General features: G+C 45.4%; 1 pseudogene; it reads left to right on the top strand.

The window, feature by feature from the left end:
- The first annotated feature begins 1,504 nt into the window (after positions 1 to 1,504).
- Positions 1,505 to 17,806, top strand: part of LOC121548673 — an 89,632-nt pseudogene continuing 73,330 nt past the window's right edge.

Below are 17,806 nucleotides of genomic sequence, written 5' to 3'. Positions count from 1 at the left end.
ATGATCATAATGCCCTTTTAGTGTAAGAGCTGTTTGAAAAGACCGCCTGAAATTTCAGCCTGTTTTGGTGGGATGGAGTTTTGGCCTGTCTGGTGACATCACAAGGCAGTAATTAGTTAATAGACTAATAAGAGAGAAAGTCCAAACCTCTCTGTCTATAGCAACCCTTTTTCAGCTCTCTTTATTGAACCATTTTCCAATGTGACCATCAGGCCCAAACCTTGCTTCTTCTCTGATGCCAAATATCACTCATCCATGTGCACTTGGTAAGATGTTATAATATATTATATAACCTTATTCACATGATTTGGATGGCCTACTATAAATAACCAAAGTTGTCTTTCACAAATGTAAATGCTAGGGATTGGTGTTCCTGAGGCGACGTTTTTCCTCAGCTCCAGAACACTAACCTTGTCCTCAGGCTAAATTTCTAGCCGGCTGGTGGACTAGATTAACAGAACAGAATTCAACTTTTAGTGCAGGGATCTACTGCAGGGATCATAAACTAGATTCAGCCACTGGCCAATTTTTGTGTAAGATATGTTTTCTTTTCGTTTTTTTCTGTCTATTGTGAATGAAGTCAGCATGGAGAAATTCCTTGGATTCGTTTATTAAATCTTTATTTGCAGACTTAAAAGGAGCACAATGCTTTTTCTAAACATTTAAATATATTTCTGAAACTGTTTTTAAATAAACAAAATACAAATACTATATTTCAAACTCATTGTCCGTTACAGGTGTGTTTGTTCTGTACACTTAGACAATGAATGGTAAAGCATGAATGCATTGACCTTATTTAATTTCTTACAAGCTAGTCAGCAGCACTTTCTTGTTCTTCCCATTGACATTGAAAATAAAAGGACTGTAGCCTACAGCTTCTTTCAAAATGACGTCACATACTCCCTTTATCACTTTTACTTGCAGCTGAGTTTCTCTCCTGGTGCGGTGCCACACTAAATTCGGTATAGATATGGTGCTCCTGGGGGAGCCCGGGACCACCAGGTCATCTAAGGATGGGTGCATTGGCCCAGGTCGGAAACGAAGCAGGCCAACGCCCCCGTGCCCTCCAGTAGTGGGATAGTGCCTGTGAGCAGACACTGCAGTGCAGACTTGGCAAGACATCGCAATCCTTTCTTCATTTATTTGTATTTGTTAAACAAAACTGCTTCACGGTAGGAATTTCCTCTACAAAATGTTGTTTAGCAGATCATTAGCAGGTTACCTAAGACAATTGAGAATTATACTGACTCCTACTGACGAAATTAGGAAATAATATAATGCTGCAGGGCCCGTTGAGAGCAAAATATTCTTGCAAAAAGACACTTGTGTTCATGATTTAACACAGGATCATCATTTATAGCCATTTGTTGCCAGGTGATGATGTTGTAATGAAACCTCAAATGTCTTAATGAAATTGGTTATCATTTTCCCAGGGCTTTAGATGTGATAAACCATATGGGACCATATGAAATATGTCTTTCAGAGTTCTTGAGCAGTCTAAAGGATGGATGGTAAGTAAGATGTTGTGGTTTATATTCCAGACTACTATTTCTGAAATATCAAAACCTTTATTAAAAATGGTTGAGATATTACTATTTGTTTTCGTTTTTCATGTATAATCATATATATACAGTGGGGGAAAAAAGTATTTAGTCAGCCACCAATTGTGCAAGTTCTCCCACTTAAAAAGATGAGAGAGGCCTGTAATTTTCTCAATTTGTCTGTCAACTATGACAGACAAATTGAGAAAACAAAATTCCAGAAAATCACATTGTAGGATTTTTTATGAATTTATTTGCAAATTATGGTGGAAAATAAGTATTTGGTCACCTACAAACAAGCAAGATTTCTGGCTCTCACAGACCTGTAACTTCTTCTTTAAGAGGCTCCTCTGTCCTCCACTCGTTACCTGTATTAATGGCACCTGTTTGAACTTGTTATTAGTATAAAAGACACCTGTCCACAACCTCAAACAGTCACACTCCAAACTCCACTATGGCCAAGACCAAAGAGCTGTCAAAGGACACCAGAAACAAAATTGTAGACCTGCACCAGGCTGGGAAGACTGAATCTGCAATAGGTAAGCAGCTTGGTTTGAAGAAATCAACTGTGGGAGCAATTATTAGGAAATGGAAGACATACAAGACCACTGATAATCTCCCTCGATCTGGGGCTCCACGCAAGATCTCACCCCGTGGGGTCAAAATGATCACAAGAACGGTGAGCAAAAATCCCAGAACCACACGGGGGGACCTAGTGAATGACCTGCAGAAAGCTGGGACCAAAGTAACAAAGCCTACCATCAGTAACACACTACACCGCCAGGGACTCAAATCCTGCAGTGCCAGACGTATCCCCCTGCTTAAGCCAGTACATGTCCAGGCCCGTCTGAAGTTTGCTAGAGTGCATTTGGATGATTGGGAGAATGTCATATGGTCAGATAAAACCAAAATAGAACTTTTTGGTAAAAACTCAACTTGTCGTGTTTGGAGGACAAAGAATGCTGAGTTGCATCCAAAGAACACCATACCTACTGTGAAGCATGGGGGTGGAAACATCATGCTTTGGGGCTGTTTTTCTGCAAAGGGACCAGGACGACTGATCCGTGTAAAGGAAAGAATGAATGGGGCCATGTATCGTGAGATTTTGAGTGAAAACCTCCTTCCATCAGCAAGGGCATTGAAGATGAAACGTGGCTGGGTCTTTCAGCATGACAATGATCCCAAACACACCGCCCGGGCAACAAAGGAGTGGCTTCGTAAGAAGCATTTCAAGGTCCTGGAGTGGCCTAGCTAGTCTCCAGATCTCAACCCCATAGAAAATCTTTGGAGGGAGTTGAAAGTCCGTGTTGCCCAGCGACAGCCCCAAAACATCACTGCTCTAGAGGAGATCTGCATGGAGGAATGGGCCAAAATAACAGCAACAGTGTGTGAAAACCTTGTGAAGACTTACAGAAAACGTTTGACCTATGTCATTGCCAACAAAGGGTATATAACAAAGTATTGAGAAACTTTTGTTGTTGACCAAATACTTATTTTCCACCATAATTTGCAAATAAATTCATAAAAAATCCTACAATGTGATTTTCTGGGGAAAAAATTCTCATTTTGTCTGTCATAGTTGATGACAGACAAAATGGCCTCTCTCATCTTTTTAAGTGGGAGAACTTGCACAATTGGTGGCTGACTAAATACTTTTTTTCCCCACTGTATATATATATATATATATATATATATATATATATATATATATATATATATATAATTATTATAATTTTTTACAAATGTTGTCTATTCAACAACCGTAATTTATTTGTGAAAACGTTGCTTAGCTTCCTTCCTTCATTCATGTCTTGTAATGTATTTTGTATTGTGTTCTGCATTATCTTATTAGTGCTGAGCAATTAGTGCTTTTTAACATCGGTTCGATAATAAAAAAATAATCACTGTGTTCGATTTCGGTTTAAAATTTTTGGGTTGAATGCTGTAACAACACACAATAAAACAATTAATAAAAGTCCCATGATGGTAGTTACTGCCCATTACTACTTATCACTTATTAGCCATAATTTATTCACATTACTTTTCTTTCATAAAATATTTCAGTTGTTGTGTGTTTCATTTGATGACTTTATTATTTCATTCCAAGTCATCATCTCATCTCTATAGAGCTGCTGCCTATGCTGTCTGACAAAATCACTATTTTAGTAGTTCTTCAAAGTAAATAAGCCATACTTTTATGACTGCTGAATACCAACTATCAATCACTTAGATCATGTATTTTCAGGTAGAGATCCTTTGCAAAGCAGCAGTTGCCTCTCTATATCCCCTGACCATAGCACATTCTTGTCTCTTCTGTAGCAGGCGTAAAAGAAACACAGACCGTACAAGTAGATGCGCAATGGATTTTGGTCATTGTAGTTAATTACCACGTTTTATGCGCTACATTATGTATAATATTGTCCTGTTGGAAACTACAACTCCCTTCTACATCGCACAGTTCAGGCTGGATCTGATTTATCTCTAGAGATACTGTGCATGTGCGCAAACTGAACTAAATAATTGGATGTCGGTCAATTACTTGTTTAAAATTTTAAAAATAACGACATTTTGTTTAATTGCTCAGTACTATCTCTTATAAAATACAGAATCATCAAGAAAATTGGAGAGGGGACATTTGCAGTTTTTGTAAAGACCAGATGTAAAAAGGATGGAAAGTACAATGCCTGTAAGACATTAAAGCAGTCTCAAGAAAGGTAATGTAACTCACAGACCAGCAGAGAAGTGCACCTTGTTATACAAACATATCGAGGGTCTTACACACAACTTTATTTTACATAAAACAATTCTACATTTACAGATGTACATGTTTGTGTAGATGGTTGTTAGTGACTGTGCTGTGGTGTGTTGTGTTGTGTTGTGGTTCAGCTCTGGGCATGTCTGTAACCTAAGGGAGTTCCAGGCCATGAGGAGACTGAGTTCTCATCCCAACATCCTACAGCTACATGAGATCATCATGTGAGGAACACTACAGTGTGTGTTTGTTTCTCTTGTCCAAATCAAGGCATACCTGTGCTCCTCACAAGATTATCATTTCTTTCCTATTCGCATACTTAACACACCTGTCTATATAAGGTCACAGTTGACAGTGCATGTCAGAGCAAAAACCAAGCCATGAGGTCGAAGGAATTGTCCGTAGAGCTCCGAGACAGGATTGTGTCGAGGCACAGATCTGGGGAAGGGTACCAAAACATTTCTGCATCATTGAAGGTCGCCAAGAACACAGTGGCCTCCATCAATTTGAAATGGAAGAAGTTTGGAACCACCAAGACTCTTCCTAGAGCTGGCCGCCTGGCCAAACTGAGCAATTGGGGGAGAAGGGTCTTGGTCAGGGAGGTGACCAAGAACCCGATGGTCACTCTGACAGAGCTCCAGAGTTCCTCTGTGGAGATGGGAGAACCTTTCAGAAGGACAACCATCTCTGCAGCACTCCACCAATCAGGCCTTTATGGTAGAGTGGCCAGACAGAAGCCACTCCTCAGTAAAAGGCACATGACAGCCCTCTTGGAGTTTGCCAAAAGGAACCTAAAAAACTCTCAGACCATGAGATACAAGATTCTCTGGTCTGATGAAGCCAAGATTGAACTCTTTGGCCTGAATGCCAAGCGTCACGTCTGGAGGAAACTTGGCACCATCCCTACGGTGAAGCATGATGGTGGCAGTATCATGCAGTGGGGATGTTTTTCAGTGGCAGGGACTGGGAGACTAGTCAGGATCGAGGGAAAGATGAATGGAGCAAAGTACAGAGAGATCCTTGAAAACCTGCTCCAGAGTGCTCAGGAACCTCAGACTGGGGCGAACGTTCACCTTCCAACAGGACAACGACCCTAAGCACACAGCCAAGACAACGCAGGAGTGGCTTCAGGACAAGTCTCTGAATGTCCTTGAGTGGCCCAGCCAGAGCCTGGACTTGAATGGGAGGAACTCCCCAAATAAAGGTGTGCCAAGTTTGTAGCGTCATACACAAGAAGACTCGAGAATGTAATCACTGCCAAAGGTGCTTCAACAAAGTACTGAGTAAAGGGTCTGAATACTTATGTAAATGTGATATCAGTTGGGGGGTTTTTGCACAAAGAAATAACTGTTTTTGCTTTGTCATTATGGGGTATTGTGTGTAGATTGATGAGGGGGAAAAAACAACAATGTAACAAAATGTGGAAAGAGTCAAGGGGTCTGAAAACTTGTGAGCTGATGGAGTTGAACATCTATGAGCTGATTAAAGGTCAGTGAAGGTTTATGTAGTCTAAGTCTACTCTTAGTGTATGGCTGCATTTCATTCCAAAACATTGTTCCCTTCTTTCTTCCCTCATTCACTCCCCTTCATAGATTTCAGACTGGTGGTCGTAAGCAGTTGTTCCATCTAGTTTCCCGTCATATTTCTTCCACATATCCAATCCTACCAGAATTAAAGAGGGCAAAAGGGAGGGAACATTCACATCTATCAGGAATGAAACACAGCCTTTACCTTTGCTGGAATCAGCAGTAAACTGGTGTTTTTTTCAGGGGTGACTGAGGTGTAAAAACTGTGCTTCATTTCTACCATAACCCCTGACCTCTGACCCAACAGTACCCCATGCCAGAGAACAGGATCCACAACTACATGTACCAGCTCTGCAAGTCTCTGGACCACATGCACAGGTAATCACAGGTAATCACAGATGAGCATAGGAGAGCAGTGTGTCAAGGTCAAGGGTCATTTCAGTTGATTTCTCTGACATGTAGATTCTCTCCCCCACAGTCATGGTCTCTTCCAGCAGGACATCAAACCAGAGAACATTCTGATTAAGTTGAGACAGATTCCTATACATAGATCTTATGAGTTTGGCAGAGAACTCCACTGAACCTTCCATGGTGGCACTAAGAACGCTATGACAAACACTCACAATTATATTGTTACTATACATTGTATTCAGTCACTGTTTTAGGAAAACGGGTGTTCATTATGTATTAATCAGGTAATAGTTTATTTTCCACTGTAGTACAGGTGTGTCTTCAAGAGCTGTAGCCTCCAGGGTTGTGTCTTGTACAAGATCATAAGGAACCAATCATAATTTACTCTGACAAACGTACCTGTGTGTTTCACCACTAGGTGGTGCCATATAACTAGTTGAAGGGGAAGTGGGATCCTCTACTTGTCCCTAGTCCCTACTTGTTGGACACAGTGTAAGCCATATAAATAGAATGGTTAAATGATCATTATAGTTCTGTGGTGTAACCATCCACCCTCTTGGTTTGACCTCTGTATGACCCCCCTCCTCCTCTTCCTGTCCCCTTTAGCCTCTGGCCTTTCTTTTCCCGGTTCAAACCAGCTGTATTTTCAGAATATTCTCCATCCATTTTATTAAGATTATGATTAATGCAGTGTGATGTGGAGTCTCATGTACAGTGTGTGTGTGTGTGTATGGGTGTTGTTCCATGGCAGGCTGGCAGCTCTGAGACGAGCCAGCAGGACCCTGAGGAGAGCGAGAGGAGAGGAGAGGAGAGGAGAGGAGAGGAGAGGAGAGGAGAGGGAGAGGAGAGGAGAGGAGAGGAGAGGAGAGGAGAGGAAAGGAGAGGAGAGGAGAGGAGAGGAGGGGAGAGTGGAGAGGGGAGAGGGGAGAGGGGAGAGATATGAGAGAGAGGATAGAGAGGAGAAAAGAGAGAGGGGAGAGAGAGAGAGAGGAGAGAAGAGAAGAGGACAACCAACCTCGGTCTTCCCTAAACGCTTTGTGTGGGACTCCCATTACAACTGCTACCACTAGAGAGTGCTATTCTGTCTGAAAAACCAGCAATTCCAGTTGTCCTTCTGATCACAAATCAAATCAAATCAAATGTTATTGGCCACATGCGCCGAATACAACAGGTGCAGACATTACAGTGAAATGCTTACTTACAGCCCTTAACCAACAGTGCATTTATTTTTTATAAAAAAGTAAAATAAAACAACAACAAAAAAGTGTTGAGAAAAAAAGAGCAGAAGTAAAATAAAATAACAGTAGGGAGGCAGAGGGGTACCGGTGCAGAGTCAATGTGCGAGGGCACCGGCTAGTTGAGGTAGTTGAAGTAATATGTACATGTGGGTAGAGTTAAAGTGACTATGCATAAATAATTAACAGAGTAGCAGCAGCGTAAAAAGATGGGGTGGGGGGGCAGTGCAAATAGTCCGGGTAGCCATGATTAGCTGTTCAGGAGTCTTATGGCTTGGGGGTAGAAGCTGTTGAGAAGTCTTTTGGACCTAGACTTGGCACTCCGGTACAACTAGCCGGTAGCAGAGAGAACAGTCTATGACTAGGGTGGCTGGAGTCTTTGACAATTTTGAGGGCCTTCCTCTGACACCGCCTGGTATAGAGGTCATGGATGGCAGGAAGCTTGGCCCTAGTGATGTACTGGGCCGTACGCACTACCCTCTGTAGTGCCTTGCGGTCGGAGGCCAAGCAGTTGCCATACCAGGCGGTGATGCAACCAGTCAGGATGCTCTCGATGGTGCAGCTGTAGAATTTTTTTGAGGATCTGAGGACCCATGCCAAATCTTTTCAGTCTCCCTGAGGGGGAATAGGCTTTGTCGTGCCCTCTTCACGACTGTCTTGGTGTGTTGGGACCATGATAGTTTGTTGGTGATGTGGACACCAAGGAACTTGAAGCTCTCAACCTGTTCCACTACAGCCCCGTCGATGAGAATGGGGGCGTGCTCAGTCTTCTTTTTTTTCCTGTAGTCCACAATCATCTCCTTTGTCTTGGTCACGTTGAGGGAGAGGTTGTTATCCTGGCACCACACGGCCAGGTCTCTGACCTCCTCCCTATAGGCTGTCTCATCGTTGTCGGTGATCAGGCCTACCACTGTTGTGTCGTCGGCAAACTTAATGAAATTTAATCTGTCAGACACTGCAGGATTTCTTAATGAACAGAAGAAAAGAAAATATAAAAACTTGAACCATCACGGGGGTTAATGTGTTGTGAAAAGGGTTATGAAATTGAATGTCATGTAATATTTTGTATTGTATATGATGGCCTTAATGATGCTGGACCCAAGGAAGAGTAGCTGCTGCCTTGCCTTAATAAATACAAATAAGACAATGGTCCTCAGGATCTCGTCACGGTATCTCTGTGCATTAAAATTTCCATCGGTACAATGCAATTCTGTTCGTTGTCCGTAGCTTATGCCTGCCCATACCATAACCCCACCGACACCATGGGGCACTCTGTTCCCAACTTTGAAATCAGCAAACCGCTCGCCCACACGACGTCACACGGTCTGCCATCTGCCCGGTACAGCTGAAACCGGGATTAATCCGTGAAGAGCACACTTCTCCAGCGTGCCAGTGGCCATTGTAGGTGAGCATTTGCTCTATGAACAATTGTAATTTACCACTATTTTACCAGGTATATCGACTTAAAGCATAGTGCTCTACTTTCTCTTGTACACCAAGAGTTGCAGGGGAGAGGAGAAGAGAGAAATGTGCCTATTTGAAAGCTAGAAAGAAATGAGTCGCTCGCAAACATTTTTGAAAGTAGCTCTCATGCTGCAAAAGGTTGGCGACCCCTGTTGTAAATTCTACAGTTCTACATTGTTTACACGTCGACCAGGCATCAACATTCTATTCTGATTTCTCGGCGACATCTTCCCAATATGCAAACGCTCTCCACACGAAATATTCCAAACACACGTACGTTAATTTGTACTTTCGTTAGTACGTTTGTTCGTTCGAATGATGCGGCTTGCCGTGGAGATCTGTCATTTATTACATTATTTGTGGGTGACTACATGTTTACTGTTGCCTTTTATCATCATGGTTAATGATACACCCAGACGTCATACGAGAGAGAACATATTTACCAAGCTGTCACTAAGCTCTCTCTCTCACAAGACTGATTGGAGAGGTTGTGAGGAGGGCGCTGTCCTTTTTCTATCGCTTATTTCTTTCTTATTTCTAATTTCTAAAACATTGTTACTGTCCCCCACGATGACATGGGATGGGGGACTATGGATCTGACTCCCATCCGTTCATATGTTATTCACAATATCTCAGACACCACTGGGCCGATTTTAACAACACTTGGGTGAATGATGCCTCTTGCCATTGAACTCCGGCATGTAGAAAATTACACTGATAGGCCCAAGGGGGCGCTTTTAATAATCAACTGGAATTCCAAACTTTGAATTTCAGGGCTGCATCATTCATGGGGGACAACATAATTACTGTTGCCTTGTTACCACATGACTTGACCTAGCAACTCAGAAATAGTTTTTGAATCTAGCTCTCCCTTTCCTTTTTTTAACAAACATAATTGTTCATGTATACTCCCATAATTCAAACAAAGAGAAAATACCAAGACATATTTATTTTACTTTCACCTATGAAAAACACATAAATTCCCCTCACCTCAATGTTTTGTCATGCTGACATGAATTGACTAGGTGGATGAGTTCTTTCAAAGAATTCACACATTTTAATCTTAACCCCCTAGGCCGATGTCCGCGCCCCCGCAGAAATCTAACTAGCAAAATAAAAAAATCCCCATAAAAATCTGTCCGTTTAAGCTAGAGATATATGCGTCTCAATCCATTGTGTCCGCCTGTGTAACGCTTCTGCATCTGCGTTGTTTGTCAGACCATGAGACATCCTGAAAATCAGTCTTCTCACAGAATCGTCTGTAGCGTACAAACTATTATGACCCTTCTTTGGAAAGATGATAATCTCATGAACATGATGGTGTTCTCCATTTTACTCTACGACCCCCACAGTGTCTTGGGACTTGTCTGAAGTCGGTACAGCCAGTTTGCCAACTTCTATCTGTAGCGTCCGAACAGTTGGGGCTGCACACTAATTTGACCCCTCTGTGGGAAGGTGAGACTCTCACGAACACGTTTTGCTCTAGGACACCCAAAGGCCTCGTCTGAAGGTCCCCCGGTACCAGTTGAAAAAATGAATGGAAGCATCTATGGAGACTGTTTAGTGCCAAAAGTAAGGGGTTAAATGTACATTTAAAAAAACGAATGTTTCTTGATCTTTCTTATATCTCTCAGATATAGGGCAGACACTTCAGAACAAACTTAGTTTAGATTTTTTTGGGGGGGGACTATCTATTGTTCCATGTAGTGAATCTGTTATTGAATGTTTTTGAATGGGCTAATATTTATATATAGGTTTTTTATACTTCAAGGGGTCTTAAAATTCTAAATCAAATAGAAAAATTGTCCTTGGTATGACCTTCTTTAAACAATTCCATATTGCTTAGTAGAACCGGAGCAAGGAACGATTTTCTGTGCAAAATTTCCAAATGACATCAGTTTGACTGGTTGTAAGGAAATAGAAAGCTGTGAATATGACCCAACAGGTTTCTGATAATATTTCAGTTCAGCTTGGATGCATATTTTATGTGGTTGAAATACTATCAGCTTTTATGATGCTGATAAAGATAGCACCTCTACAGATGGTATCTAACTGAGCATTGGCATTCTCTCAAGATGCTGAAATAAATAAATATTTCTCCACTCCTGTCCAGAGACAAAAAAAAATCAGACATTTGGTGTATCATTTACTGCAATAAATGCTTAATTCTGTAGGAGTTCATATTTTAAATTTTTAATTTAACCTTTATTTTATCCGGGAATCATACTGAGACCAAGGTCTCTTTTACAGATGAGCCCTGAATTAAACAAATTACAGAACATACACACATCATAACATAAATACAAAATTCAAGCAGAAAGAAAGAAACATACGGTCATAAAAAACAAACACATTCATCAGTAATAACATCCTCAAACAGCTTTCTGAATTGCCCTAGAGAAACCAGAACATCAAATTTAAGAACATTTTGAAGATTGTTCCACAAATAAGGTACAAGAAAGGTAAATCAGCTTTTAGTTAACTCAGTAGAGACCAAATTGATTTCCAGAGTTAGCCATCCCTGATACCGGGTGTGGTTATTCGTATGTCTAAAGTTTAGTAATGATGGTCGGTAATGTGGGTCTTTTTGTAAAAGGGCTTTATAAATGAAAACATAGCAATGTATCAACCTACGTGACATCAAAGAGGGCCAACCAACTTTCTAGTAGAGAATGGAGTGATGAGTACTAAAATTGTCGCCCATAATAAAGCACAGTGCGCTATGATAAACTGCACCTACTGGCTTTAATGAAGTGGCAGCTGCATTCATATAGATGATGTTGCCATAGTCTAGGACCGATATGAACGTCGACTGAATTACTATCTAGCGATAGGCAGGACCTATTTCTATAGAAGAAGCCCATTTTTATTCTCAGCTTCTTAACTAACTCATCAATATGCTTTTGAAAAGACCGTTTTTCGTCTATCTAGATGCCCAGATATTTGTAATCAGGGTGTAACGATCCCGGCAGTCTGAGTCGGGTCCTGTCTGTGGACTAGTTTTTCTGCTCGGGATCTCCAGTTTCCCGTGGGTTCTGGAACGCTCCGGGGAGCTCTCTTGATTTCCGCACCTGCATCCCATCAGCAATCTGCACACCTGGTCCTGATCATCACCCTTCTTAGGCTCTGGCCTAACATCCATTCCCTGCCGGATCGTTAGCCATGAACAGTATGTTTGTCAGTGTATCAGCCTTGGAGTTTCTAGCGTTAGTTTTGTTGTTTTGCACCTTGTTGGCTTGCCGTGTACTTACCTCCGTTTTGTTTCTATCTGCAGTCAATCTCCCGGAACCTTCACCCAACCCCTGCCTGGTTGTCGGCGGCTGCCGAGCCATTCTTGGATCTACCACTGCACCTCCACCAACTCATCTCCGCCCGTCCGCTCTGTCCCCTGGATTATTCTACATCGTTTTTGGAATCTGTTAAATAAATACTCACCTTCGTTTCAACTCACCTTGTCCTGGTCTGCTTCTGGGTTCTGGCTTAGTAAACCGTGACAGAACGATCCGGCCAGTAATGAACCCAGCGGACCTGGACTCTGTTCGCCATGCCATTACCCATCAGGAGAAGATGTTGGGCCATCATAGCACGGAGCTACAGGAGATCGCGTTGGCAGTTCGGAACCTTTCTACCGGCCTGACGGAGGTCCAGAACCAGCGCAAGTTTCCGGTGGAGGATCCACTACCGGTTTCACCCATCTCGCCTGCCGCGTCTGGAGCTGTGTCCTTCCGTGAGCCCAAGGTTCCGACGCCGGATAAATATGAGGGGGAGCTGGGAAGATGCCGTTCTTTCCTTATGCAGTGTGGGTTAGTGTTCGATCTACAGCCCTACTCTTATGCCACAGACAAGGCTAGGATAGCCTTTGTGATTGAGTTGCTGCGTGGTCGAGCGCTGGAGTGGGCTTCAGCCGTTTGGGAACGACAAGACCCCTGCATGGCTTCATACCAGGGGTTCACGGCCGAGATGAGGAAGCTCTTCGACCATTCCGTCCGAGGGAGGGACGCAGCTAGGCGCCTGTTTTCGCTTCACCAAGGAACTCGCAGCGTGGCCGACTTCGTGATCGAGTTCAAGACGTTGGCTGTGGAGAGTGGGTGGAATGAGGAGTCTCTGCAAGCGGCCTTTTACCAGGGTCTGTCGGAGCAGCTCAAGGATGAGTTGATCTCCTATCCGGAGCCTAGTGACCTGGACAGCTTGGTAGCCTTGTCTATTCGGGTGGATAATCGAGTCCGAGAGCCGAAGGAGGGAGAAGCAATGGGGTCCGTCCAATCGATCAGCTTCTCAGTTCCCAGTCGGGTCGGGTGGTGGACCAGAACACGTCGATCATTCTCCACCACAAAGGATTAGTGGAGAGGTCCTCTCTCCCGATTCTGAACCCATGCAAGTGGGGCGGCACGGGTTAACCAAGGAGGAGCGTCAACATAGATGTAAGACCAACTGCTGCCTCTACTGTGGTAGCTCGGGACATTACATCTCCACTTGTTCCCGGCGGTCGTCAAACTGCCCGGCTCGCTAAAGTTGGGAGGACTTTTAGCGAGCCAGTTTCAACCTCTCAGTACCTCTGTCAGACCCCGTTTCCCGGCTACCCTTGTGAACAGGAATCAGAGCGTAGCGATTAACGCTTTTATCGATTCAGGTGCCGATGGAAGCTTTCTTGATGCCGAGTTGGTGGAACAGCTGGGGCTTTCCAAGGAGCAATTGCCGGAAGCCATTGAAGCGACCACTCTGAACGGCAGTAGTCTGGCACGTATCACGATGAGGACTGAACCGGTTAAGATGCTGTTGTCGGGGAATCATTCGGAGATGATTTCATTCTTCATTCTGCCGTCTTCCCATGTTCCTCTGGTCCTTGGATACCCCTGGCTGAAGGAACACAATCCCACGTTCGATTGGGTGACGGGCAAGGTAACGAGTTGGAGCCTTGATTGTCATGCTAACTGTCTCAAGACTGCCTGTCCCCATTCGGTTCCCAGTCAGGTGATTGAGGCTAAACCCCCCAGATTTGTCCCTGGTTCCCGAGACATATCACGATTTGGGGAAGTGTTCAGTAAGCAGAAGGCTCTGTCACTCCCTCCCCACCGACCATATGATTGTGCCATCAACCTGTTCCCTGGAGCTGTCTACCCCAAGGGAAGGTTATACAGTATCTCCCGCCCTGAACGTGAGGCTTTGGAGACCTACATCAAGGAGTCCCTAGCTGCTGGTCTCGTTCGTCCCTCGTCATCACCCCTGGGGGCAGGATTCTTCTTTGTGGGTAAGAAGGATGGCTCTCTTCGACCGTGTATTGATTATCGGGGGTTGAATGACATCACGGTCAAGAACAAGTATCCCCTGCCCTTGATGAGTTCTGCCTTCGACTCCTTACAGGGTGCTACGGTGTTCACCAAGCTAGACCTACGCAATGCGTATCACATGGTCCGGATCAGAGAGGGAGACGAGTGGTTGACGGGTTTCAATACACCGATGGGTCACCTCGAGTATCAGGTGATGCCGTTTGGACTGACCAATGCTCCAGCGGTATTCCAGAGTATGGTGAACGACGTCCTGAGAGATATGATCGGTCTCTTTGTGTTTGTTTACCTGGATGACATTCTGATCTTCTCGAAGGAACCTTCCGACCACGTCCAGCATGTCCGGCAGGTTCTGCAGCGATTGTTGGAGAATCGCCTGTTCGTGAAGGCCGAGAAGTGCGAGTTTCACGCCCACACGACATCCTTTCTCGGGTACATCATCTCCAGGGGAGAGATTAGGATGGACCAGGAGAAGGTTAGAGCGGTTCTGGAATGGGCCCAGCCCGGTACGAGATTGCAGCTCCAGAGATTTTTGGGGTTTCCGAATTTCTACCGCAGATTCATCCGGGATTACAGCCGTGTGGCCGCTCCGTTAACGGCCTTGACTTCCAGTATCAGGAGCTTCAAGTGGAATCCGGAGGCGGATCGAGCGTTTCTGGATTTGAAGAGGCGATTCACCAACGCACCGATTCTCTCTCAACCGACACGGCCCGTCAGTTCTGCCGTTGAAGTGGACGCGTCTGATGTGGGAGTTGGCGCCATCCTGTCGCAGCGATGCTCCACGGACAGTAAACTCCATCCCTGCGCCTACTACTCTCGTCGCCTTTCGCCTGCGGAGAGGAATTACGATGTGGGTAACCGGGAGCTTCTCGCGGTGAAACTTGCCTTGGAGGAGTGGCGCCACTGGTTGGAGGGGGCGGAGCAGCCGTTTATTGTCTGGACTGACCACAAGAATCTTGCTTACGTGCAATCGGCTAGACGTCTCAACTCCCGTCAGGCCAGGTGGTCGTTGTTTTTCGGACGATTCAATTTTTCCCTGACGTTCCGACCTGGATCTAAGAACGGCAAGGCGGACGCCTTGTCTCGGATGTTCTCCAAGACGGAGGAGAGTGGGTCCAAGACCGAGACAATTCTCCCCGGAACTGCGTCGTGGGAGCTGTTAGGTGGAAGATTGAGGAGGAGGTGATGGCGGCTCTTCGGACGCAGCCCGGTCCCGGTAACGGTCCACCCGGTCGGTTGTTTGTGCCTGAGTCGGTTCGTCCTGCGGTCCTCAAATGGTCCCACGCCAGCAAGATGGCTTGTCACCCTGGCGTGGCTCGGACGATGGCGTTTCTTCGCAGACGTTTTTGGTGGCCTGCCATGGCCGAGGATACTCGGGGTTATGTTGCTGCCTGTCCAGTGTGTGCGCAGAATAAGAGTACCAATCGGCCCAGCTCTGGACTACTTCACCCCCTTCCTATTCCCCGCGACCATGGTCGCATCTGGCCCTGGACTTTGTCACTGGGTTGCCCGCTTCTGAGGGGAACACGGTCGTTCTGACTATCGTGGACAGATTCAGCAAGTTCGCCCACTTTGTGCCAATTGCCAAGCTTCCCTCTGCCTCGGAGACGTCCGAGATCCTGGTTAGGGAGGTTTTCAGGGTCCACGGGTTGCCCAGTGATATCGTTTCCGACCGTGGCCCTCAGTTTACCTCTGCTGTCTGGAAGTCCTTCTGTTTGGCCATTGGAGCTACAGTCAGTCTCACATCTGGTTTTCACCCCCAATCTAATGGTCAGGCGGAGAGAGCCAACCAGAAGATGGAATCCACGCTACGCTGCCTGGCCTCTTCCAACCCCACCTCCTGGGTCTCTCAGTTGCCTTGGGTTGAGTATGCCCACAATACTCTCCCTACATCTGCCACTGGGATGTCTCCCTTCCAGTGCCTGTATGGCTACCAACCTCCCTTGTTCCCTTCTCAGGAGAAGGAGCTCTCAGTGCCTTCTGTTCAGGCCCATATTCGCGTTGCCACCGGACCTGGCATCGGGCCAGAAAGGCACTCCTTAGAGTTTCGGACCGGTATCAGCTCCAGGCGAATCGTCGCCGGATCCCCGCTCCCACCTACACCATCGGAGATAGGGTCTGGTTGGCCACACGGGATCTTCCTTTACGGACTGAGTCTAGGAAGTTGTTACCGAAGTTCATTGGTCCGTTTGTGGTGGAGAAGGTGATCAATCCGGTGGCAGTTCGACTCAAACTCCCGAGGACGCTCAGAGTCCATCCCACCTTTCATGTCTCCTGCCTCAAGCCTGTTTTCCTCAGTCCTCTGTTGCCTCCTCCGCCTCCTCCTCCTCCTCCTCGGATGATCGGAGGTGGTCCTGCCTACACGGTGCGACGCATCATGGATTCCAGACGGCGGGGCCGGGGTTTCCAGTATCTCGTGGACTGGGAGGGGTATGGTCCTGAAGAGAGGAGTTGGATTCCGCGGCGACAGATCCTAGATGCTGACCTCATCCGTGACTTCTACCGCCTCCATCCTGGCGCTCCGGGGAGTCCGCCCGGTGGCGTTCGTCGGAGGGGGGGTACTGTAACGATCCCGGCAGTCTGAGTCGGGTCCTGTCTGTGGACTAGTTTTTCTGCTCGGGATCTCCAGTTTCCCGTGGGTTCTGGAACGCTCCGGGGAGCTCTCTTGATTTCCGCACCTGCATCCCATCAGCAATCTGCACACCTGGTCCTGATCATCACCCTTCTTAGGCTCTGGCCTAACATCCATTCCCTGCCGGATCGTTAGCCATGAACAGTATGTTTGTCAGTGTATCAGCCTTGGAGTTTCTAGCGTTAGTTTTGTTGTTTTGCACCTTGTTGGCTTGCCGTGTACTTACCTCCGTTTTGTTTCTATCTGCAGTCAATCTCCCGGAACCTTCACCCAACCCCTGCCTGGTTGTCGGCGGCTGCCGAGCCATTCTTGGATCTACCACTGCACCTCCACCAACTCATCTCCGCCGTCCGCTCTGTCCCCTGGATTATTCTACATCGTTTTTGGAATCTGTTAAATAAATACTCACCTTCGTTTCAACTCACCTTGTCCTGGTCTGCTTCTGGGTTCTGGCTTAGTAAACCGTGACACAGGGACACGATCAATATGGACACCATCCAAAGTACATATGCTTAATTCATCAGACTTATTTTCATGTGCTCTGGAGAACAATATACTTCGTTTTACCTGCATTCAGCACTAATTTCAGGTCAATGTAGTTTTTAAACCAGTTACATGCAGCCTGGTCTAGGCCAATAGAGGAAAGCCTCTGAATTAGCAGTGAGTGATCAACAGTATCGAAAGCCTTTGACAGGTCAATGAAGAGGGCAGCACAATGTTGCCTTTTTTCCATACAGTTAACCAAATCATTTCTAACTAGGGATGCAGCAGAGATAGTGCTATGACCTAGTGTAAAACCCGACTGATGTACATTTAGAATACATTTCAAAGATAAGAAAGATCTTTGTTGAGAATTAATCAAGGATTCAAATATTTTATCTAGGCAAGAAAGTTTAGAAATAGGCTTCACCACCTTTGTGAAGGGGGGAGTACATGGGCCGCCTTCCAAACCTTGGGGAT

Source organism: Coregonus clupeaformis, chromosome 33 (genome assembly GCF_020615455.1).
Source record: "Coregonus clupeaformis isolate EN_2021a chromosome 33, ASM2061545v1, whole genome shotgun sequence".
In the NCBI taxonomy this organism is placed as follows: Eukaryota; Metazoa; Chordata; class Actinopteri; order Salmoniformes; family Salmonidae; genus Coregonus; species Coregonus clupeaformis.
The sequence above is the reverse complement of the archived record's forward strand: the minus strand, read 5'-3'. Positions and strand labels throughout refer to the sequence as shown.